Source organism: Hibiscus syriacus, unplaced genomic scaffold (genome assembly GCF_006381635.1).
Source record: "Hibiscus syriacus cultivar Baekdansim isolate YM2019G1 unplaced genomic scaffold, ASM638163v2 tig00116964_pilon, whole genome shotgun sequence".
NCBI classification, from domain to species: Eukaryota; Viridiplantae; Streptophyta; class Magnoliopsida; order Malvales; family Malvaceae; genus Hibiscus; species Hibiscus syriacus.
In genome coordinates this window covers 3,568,739-3,578,155 of record NW_024063489.1, presented here as the reverse complement: position 1 = coordinate 3,578,155, position 9,417 = coordinate 3,568,739, and positions in this window count along the sequence as shown.

The window sequence follows — 9,417 nt, the reverse complement described above, 5'->3', positions numbered from 1 at the left end:
ACTCCAAAGGTTATATCCTCCTCCTTCTCTCCAAATATGAATCGTACATGATTACTTTAAAGAAAGACACAAAATCCATATAACATAGGTTTTGCTTCCCTAAAGAGGTTAGTAGATTAAGAGGCAAAATAAGTCAGATAAACGGAATGAATGCAGAAGGGGAGTTATAGATCCCATACAGAACAAGTCGATACATAAAATGGGACGGGCTATAGAAGAGGAATTTGAAAAAGTTTGTCCCTTTCTTTTCTTTTGGTTAGAATGAATATTAACAATAGGTACCACAAAGGTATATTAAACAAGTAAACAAAGTAATCATGAGCCACCTATCCCTGTAACCCCTAGACTCAACTGATGCGGTACGACCAGATCTAGCGGATTACTATAAAGTTTTCCAAAACATTTTTCAATAACTTAAAATCATATTTTAAATAAACTTTTTTAAAAATATAATTGATAATATTAAAATTCAATTCAAGATAGTTAAAGCATTAAGGACTGAGTAAAATAAAACATTTCATAATCGGTGTCAAAGCAAATCTGACAGCAGTAGCAAAAGCAGTATAAATCATAAAACAAGTACTTTAGAGATTTAGGCACATGTTACCCAAAATAAATGCAGTTTGGAAGATAAATACATTACAACAAAATGAAACTGTGTGAATGTGTCGATACTCCAAGTGACAAGTTCGGGACACCTATCAAAAGTATCTAAAAGAGAAAAGTTTGGGGGAGTGAGCTAGGGAGCTAAGTGTGTTCCAACAGTATAAAAATAAACATATAATTAAGATTTCAAAATCAGTTCAACATTAAAGTCATGAAACGTCTGTAGAGTTTCCAAAATCATTTCAGTTTTAAATTGTGAAAACGTCAGTAGTGTTTTAACTTAAAATACAGAATTGCCCTCCAACCGAACACTATATGCAGTTCCCCAGAATTGAATCCATAAGGAGTTACCCTAGGAACAAAGGGTGTATGTGTCAACCTAAGGGAGTACCTTGGGTCCATAAGGTCTTACCCTAACTGAAGCGTAGGTGTCTACCCGAGGGGTGTGCCCTCAAGCCCATAAGGACTTACCCAATGCAAATAGTAGAGGTGTCACCCTAAGAGAGTACCTTAGGGTCCATAAGGTCTTACCACTAGGCCCATTCGGCCCAGGAGCCCACCCAAGGGCCACCTTAGGTCCATAAGGAATAACCAGTTGATCGGTGCTGAACCTATAAAAGGAATTACCAGCTTGATCCGAGCTGAACCTACAGAGACTTCATATTATATCCCAGAGTACCCCAAAGAAAAACATTTTTCAAATAGTAACCAGTAGTAGCAGGAATTCAGAGTTCATACATAATTAGTTATCAGTAAAAATAGTAACCAGAGAATAGGTGTCAAGCAAGTGTGATTTAAAATACAATAAATCAAGAATCATACTTAAATTAGATAAATCATACGATAATCCAATCAGAGCAAATAATTCATTTCAAATTAGAGAAAATAATCATGTGCACATGGTATTTTAAATAGATATTTAAAATAATTATATGGCACACAAGGAATACACCTCGCAAAAAGAATCAGTCAGGTAGATCTAACGAGCATTAGCTTCGCTATGCTCTTCTGCTGAACGAGAACCTAGGTTATATCAAAACAAGGTTATACTCAGAATAAATATACTAAATTGAATATTTAACAGGGTTACATAATTATACAACTATTCACTGGCTTTCGCGGATGAGCAGATCGGGAGGAACTGGGTTGAGCAAATGAACGGTCAAGAGCTCCTCGAGTACTTTAATTAACGATATAATCATAAATTAGTCATTGTCCCTTCAATTAAATTAGATGCACTGAAATAAATACTTAAATTTCATATGCATATTCAAGTTTGAAAGTCAATTAAGAGGCTTTCCGGTTTGAATTTTGTAAAACAGACTTCGGATTCTGACTCAGGACGTCGAAAAACATAAAATATGACTTTTCAAAAAATTTGACTTTTTGGTCAAATTTAACGGTCAAAGTCAAAGTCAACAGACATGTTAATGGTCATGTCAAAGTCAACGGTTCAGGTCAAGGTTAACGGGTCAGACTGGTTCAGGTTGATTTGGTTTGGTCTGAGTTAACTTAGACCGGTTCGAGTTGACTAAAACTGATTCTAGGAGATTCCAAGCTTGGGGAGGAGCCTCATGCACACGCGGCAGTGCATGGAGACGTCTGACGACAGTGACAAGGTCCGAGACGGCAACCAACTACTCCACAATCAACCAAACATCAAATCCAAGCAACACTCAAAACCATCTAAATCTATAGAAAACAAACAAATAAGGTCGAAACGCTTACCCACACTGACGACGGGAAAAATTGAAGCAACGGAGTGACCCAATGGCTGGGTTTTAAGCAGACAACAACGGGGAGTTCGTCTGTGGAGTCGGTAAAGTGAGCCGATGAGTGAGGCGACCGGATTCGAAGCAAAATTGATTTGTGGCTTAGACTTCTCTGGCGATCTTTGAACGGCTCTCTACGGCTAACAACAGCTCCTATCGACAAATAGACAGAGGGGTTTCTCGGCCTGTGATGGTGTCTTCACAGGAACAAGAGATGACGTGCACCATCAGCCATAGTAGAGTGGATTGACGGATGGAGGGTGATGCATGATGAGGGAGGGGGTTTGGGTACTTGGTTCACGAACCATGGGTGTTTTTTTAACAAAATAGGTTAACACCCAATACATATACTATAAATTAAAATTTATTATTTCTTATCAGAAACAGTGTCCTTGCCCGATTGGTAGGGGCATGGCCGATTATTCTTGGGTCAGGGGTTCAACACCCCTCAGCCACTTATTTTTTTATTTTTTTTATTTTTCGGCTGACCAGAAAAAGGGATAAATCAGGATTAGGCCCTGAACTTCCCAAGTTTTTGAAACTAGCCCAAAAGTTTCAGAAACTTACACTTTAATCCTTAAAATCAAATACTTTATTTAACAAATTTAAAATTAAGATTGGGGGTATGACAACTCTCCTTCCCTTGAAAGAACTTTGTCCTCGAAATTCATTTGAGTCGAACGGAAAATGAAAACTAGGTCTCAAAGGTTCCTTCAAGGACAAAGGCTAATTGCTCTATAGACGATAACGGAGAATCTTGCTAGACTCGGAGCGGAAATAAAGGTCTCGGTGCCTTAAATCGATAATCCAATTATCTTAATATACTAAACTTGATTATATAAAATGTGTTATAAGATATGCATGGCAAGAAACAGAAATAGTAATAAATATACCTGCAGAAGTCCCTGATTCATCTCAATCACCAGAACGTCGAGTAGTGTAAACAAGGGCAGGTTGTCGAGCCTTAGAAGCAGTTGGTCCTCTACTCTGCGATTGTGCTCTATTGTCAACCCTAGAAATAGATCTGGAAGTCCTACCCTGACTGTGACTTTAAACAGAAGCATGTGATTGTGCAGGAGTCTAAGCAGGGGTTCGATTGACAGAAGTTGGATGCAGATAATTCCTCATAAAGTGCTCGCTAAAGCCACAACGATAACAGGCACCCATCTTCTTATAACACTCTCCCTATGTCGATTCCCACAGTACTCGTAACTCGGTATCAGAGAGAAACCTGAAGAATTACCTCGACTAACTGACAGAGGTGGAGGTGACTCAGGCCTCGAATCAGTATGGCTCCTCTGATGGGCAGCAGTATGAGTCCTCTTATCAGGGTGTGCATAAAACTCACATTAACCAAAAGGTCTCAAAGACCGCTATTGATTTTCCCAATCTCTTTTAGGAGCAAAAGCCTCGACTTCATCAGCATCTTTTGATCTCCCTACTACAACATAGAACACCTCATCCTGATGAGTAACCACTTGACGATGTATCTCGTATCTAAGTCCCTGAGCACACGTTCGGCACTTATCTTTCTTGATAGGTATCAGACTAGAGACATACTTCAGAAACTTCAAGAACTCGATCTCATACTCAGATATTGTCGTATCTCCCTAAACTAGGTCCTGAAACTATCGTCGTCTCTGTGCGAGATAACTCTCCCAGAAAATGACTCTTAAATCGCTCTCTGAAAAAATCTCACGTCAAACGATCGACTGGAATACTATTGACCACAAACTCCCACCACGTGTGAGCATTCTCGTCCAACATAGAGACAACACCCAAATAACGTCGTTGCGGGTCTAATCCTAACTGATCTATACGTCACTCGGTATCACAAAGTCAGTCTTTGGCCTCAGTTGGAGCTTCACCAGTAGGGCCTCTAAAGGTCCAAACTCCATTAGCGATCAGAGTCTGAGAAATATGAACTTTTGGTGTAACGTCGATAGCTCGAATTGCTCCCTAAATCAATTGGAGAAATTGTTTACCAAGATTCTCATCCAATACTACCCTCGCAGACTCAGACTCAGAAACGGTCGCTCCTCTAACGAGAGTAGTCAAACCTATACAAGGGGCAGGGTAGAATTATATATAGGAGCCAGGGGATCTACACACATTTCATCTATGGGATCCACAAATCTAGTCACTCGACCTCGTCCACGACCAGGTCGACAACCCCATCTAGCACTCATCTTGGTGGATCTCGAGGTTCACTACAGAAAGATAAAGCCTAGGATTAGTTTTGGCACTTAGAGTCCTGCACACAGCTAAACTCGTAAAAACTTGGTGATATGGCCTTCGTAACTTATTTTGTATAACATTTTAAAACCGTATTTTTAGTTCAAATCCATTCACAGTCTGAGTTTTTAAAAATCAAAATCTTTGATACCAAAATGTAACCCCCTAGACCCGACCGATGCATTACGACCAGATCTAGCGGATTACTATAAAGTTTTCCAAAACATTTTTCAATAACTAAAATCATATTTCGAATAAACATCTTTAAAAATATAGTTGATAATATTAAAATTCAATTCAAGATAGTTAAAGTGTTAAGGTCTGAGTAAAATAAAATATTCCATAGTCAATGTCAAACCAAATCTTACAGCAATAGCAAAAGCAGTATAAATCGTAAAACAAGTACGTTCGAAATATAGTCACATGTCACCCAAAAATAAATGCATCTCGATAGATAAATACATTACAACAAAATAGAACTGTGTGAATGTATCGATCCTCCAAGTGTCAGGTTTGGGACGCCTAACAAAAGTATCTGAAAGAGAAAAGTTTGGGGGAGTGAGCTAGGGAGCTCAGTGTGTTCCAACAGTGCAGAAATAAGCATATAATTAAGAATTCAAAATCAGTTCGACATTAAAGTCATGAAACGTTAGTAGAGTTTTCAAAATCAAATCATTTCTAAATTGGGAAAACGTCAGTAATGTTTTAGCTTCAAATACAGAATCGCCCTCCAACCGAACACCATATACAGTTCCCCAGAACTGCATCCATAAGGACATACCCTAGGCCCGAAGGGTGTATGTGTCAACCTAAGGGAGCACCTTGGGTCTATAAGGTCTTACCCTAGCCAAAGCGTAGGTGCCCACCTGAGGGGTGTGCCCTCATACCCATAAGGACTTAATCAATGCACACAGTAGAGGTGCCACCCTAAGAGAGTACCTTAGGGTTCATAAGGTCTTACCACTAGGCTCATTGGGCCAGGATCCCACCCAAGGGTCACCTTAGGTTCATAAGTAATTATCAGTTGATCGGTGTTGAACCTATATAAGGAATTATCAGCTTGATCCGAGCTGAACCTGCAGAGACTTCATACCAGATCCCAGAGTACCTCGAAGAAAAATATTTTTCAGACAGTAACTAGTAGTAGGAATTCAAAGTTCAAACATATTTATTTATCAGAAAAAAAGTGTCAAGCAAGAGTGATTTAAAATACAGTAAATCAGGAATCATACTTAAATCAGATAAATCATACGATGGTCAAATTAGAGCAAACAATTCATTTCAAATCAGAGAAAATAATCATGTACACATGGTATTTCAAACATATATTTAAAACAATAATATGATGCACAAGGAACACACCTCGCAAAAAGAATCAGTCCGGTAAATCTAACAAGCACCGGCTTCGCTACGTTCTTTTATTGAACGAGAACCTAGTTTATATCAGAACAGGGTTATACTCAGAGTAAATATAATAAATTGAATATTTAACAGAGTTACAGAACTATAAGAGTATTCATGGGCTCTTACGAACGAGTAGATCTGGAGGAACTGGGTCAAGCATATGAACGGTTAGAAGATCATCGAGTACCTTAATTAACGATATTATCATAAATTAGTCCTTGACCATTCAATTAAATTAGATGCACTAAAATAAATACATAAATTTCATATGCATATTCAAGTTTGACGGTCAATTCGGAGGCTTTCGGGTTTGAATTTTGCAAAACAAACTTCAGATTCTGACTCAGGACGTCGAAAAACATAAAATATGACTTTTCAAAAAAAATTGGATTTTTAGTCAAAGTCAACGATCAGGTCAACGGCCAAGTCAAAGTCAACGGTTCTGGTCAAGATCAACGATTCAGATCAGTTCGGGTTGACTCAGTTTGGTCTAAGTTGACTCAGACCAGTTCGAGTCTCGAACCGATTCTAGGATATTCCAAGCCTGGAGAGGAGACCCATGAGCATGCAACAGTGCGTCGCAGCACGTGATGATGGTGACAGGGTCCAGGACGGCAGCCGACTACTCTACGATCAACCAAACATCAAATCCAAGCAACATCAACACTCAAAACTAACTAAATCCATCTGAAGCAAACAAATAAGGTTGAAACGCTTACCCACGCCGACGACGAGGAAAACGTCAATGACAAAGTGACCTAATGGTTGGGTTTTGAGTAGACAACAACGGGGAATTCGACTGTGGAGGCGGTGAGGCGTGCCGATGAGCGAGACTACTGGATTCGAAGCAAAACCGACGTGTGACCTAGGTTTCTCCGACAATCTTCGAACAGCTCTCCACGGCTCCTATCGACGAATAGACAGTAGGGTTTTGCTCGGCCTACAATAGCGTCTTCACAGGAATGGGCGATGACGTGCACCGTCGCCAGATGAGGGTGGATCGACAGAGAGAGGGCAATGCACGGTGATGGAGGGGTTTGGGCATTTGGATCACGAAGTGGGGGTTTAACAAAATGGGTTAACACCCAATACATATATTATAAATTAAAAAATTATTATTTCTTATCAAAAACAGGGGCTTAGCTCGGTTGGTAGGGGCATGGCCGACTATTCTTGGGTTAGGGCTTCAACACTTCTCAGCCACCTGTTTTCTCATTTTTTTTATTTTTCAACTAACCAAAAAAATGGAATAATTCATGGTTAGGTCCCTGAACTTCCCAATTTTTTGAAACTAGCCCAAAAAGTTTCAAAAACCTACACTTTAGTCCTTAAAATCAAATAATTTATTTAATGAATTTAAAATTGAGATTGGGGTGTGACAATCCCCTACAGTTTAATACTTCTAGCCTTAGGCTTTTTAATCTGGTAAGCAAATTGCATGCTCAAAATTTTAAATCAAGTGAACTATGATATCTCAAATTTGCATTCCAGGAAAAAGAAAAAGAGGAAGATGTAATTGTTAGTTCAGAGTGAGCATAAACAAAAAACCATGTAGCTATCAGCCCATCACCTAATTTCATCACGATTTCAGTCTGAACACGCTGCACACAAGTTCCAAGCATGTTTCTTCCTAAACACCCTAATAAGCCTTTTATCTAACATTGTTTACATGCCAGAATGTAGCAGATAAATGGTCTCAACTATATTTTCACAAAATCATACCATCACATGCCTTTTGCAAACAGAAAGAATGATTGAATTCATCCCTACAGCCCATCAGTGAAACAAGCGAAAAAAGGCTCTTTGAAACGAGGGGGGAAAATTAAGGCTGGTTTCAGGTGTCAACATCAGATACATCCATCCTGCAAATAAGCATCAATGTCAAGATAAAATTACAGTCAAATGTATATGAAACCACAGTTCGGTAGGAAACTCAAAAGATGCGCTGCTTTAGAATATCTTATGACAGCTAGAATTCATCTCTTTTGAATAATTTGATGCAAAACCAAATCAGAATGACATGACACTCATACAATCAAGCCTGCCATGTCGAACTTCAAATTCTTAATTAGGCAGAATGCTCAAGAACCAAAAATCAATTCAGTTGGACCATTTTAGATGGTACAATATGGTTGGGTGGAGATCATAGTAATTTTAAGTCAAATATTCCCCCAATTCAATTGCCTAATGGAGAGCAAAGGTAGCTAGTTTCTGCCATTCCAAAGAAAATAGAAAGAAAGAAAAAAACAAACAGAAGCATCTTGTTTCCAAGCTCATTCCTAGGATAGATAAATGACAGTACCTTTAATCAAATGTATATGGGTCATCTGCATAAGAATTTAGAGAACCTTCTGAAAACAAATCACCGATATTTGTAGCATTTTGTTGACTTCCCTTAGTTCCCTTCATGATGAATGTATCAATAATGAGGTTCTCTAATGTTGGGAAGAAAATAACACTGATTTAAATAGTCAAGCGTATGCTGATACAATGAGTCATTTCCATAAACAGTTTAATCTATTGTTGTTTCCATTTCTCAAAAGTCGGTACCTAATTCCTTGTTTTAGGTTAATCGGTCCACACTTGCATCCAGCTACTCTATCCAGAGCCAAACAATGCTAAAATATTTGGGCTTCGGCATTTTCTAAAGGACGGAATTATTAGTTGAAGGCCATAACTTTTAATAACATACTGGAATTTGTTTCCTCTACTGTTTCTAACGGCATCCACTAAGAAGCGAGACATATGAGTATGACCATACGTCTAAATCAAACAAGAACAAAAATCTCAACTCATATGTTCAGTTAATTTAGCGATGTCATTGTTAGATGTCAGAACTGTGAAGGGGAAAGGTATTAAAGAATGAAAATTTAACTGTCAATCCCCGAATGATGTAGCTAGTTTTGCCTTTTCTTTATCTTCTGCTAAAATATAAGTCGTTAGATTTTGAATACCTGAACAAAACTTCCAGCGTTATTAGCTTTTGGTGTCCAAGCGTTCTTTTTCCTTGGATCCTGATGTAAACATCAGACAAGGAAGTTCAGCATCGATTGTGTGTGTGTATACAATGTTACAACACTATTGACTGACTTATAGCACTCTTTTTTCTCTACCGAGGACGTAAACTTTTCATGACTCAAAATGGTGTTAGGTACATACCTCAAATAAGACTGTACTTTTTTTTCTTCGTTTTGTGATTGTTCTTCCATTGGAAGTCTCAACTTCATATTCATGGTGGGTTACCTGCCATGCCATAAGGTAAGATGGAGATTTTGAGGATGTGTCAGGACCCGCTAACCAAATATTTATCCTTTTTTCCCCAACCTAACCGCAAATGGAAAAAATAAAGGCCAACAGAATTATTTTACCTTCTTATGATGCTTAGGAATGCTCATTACAC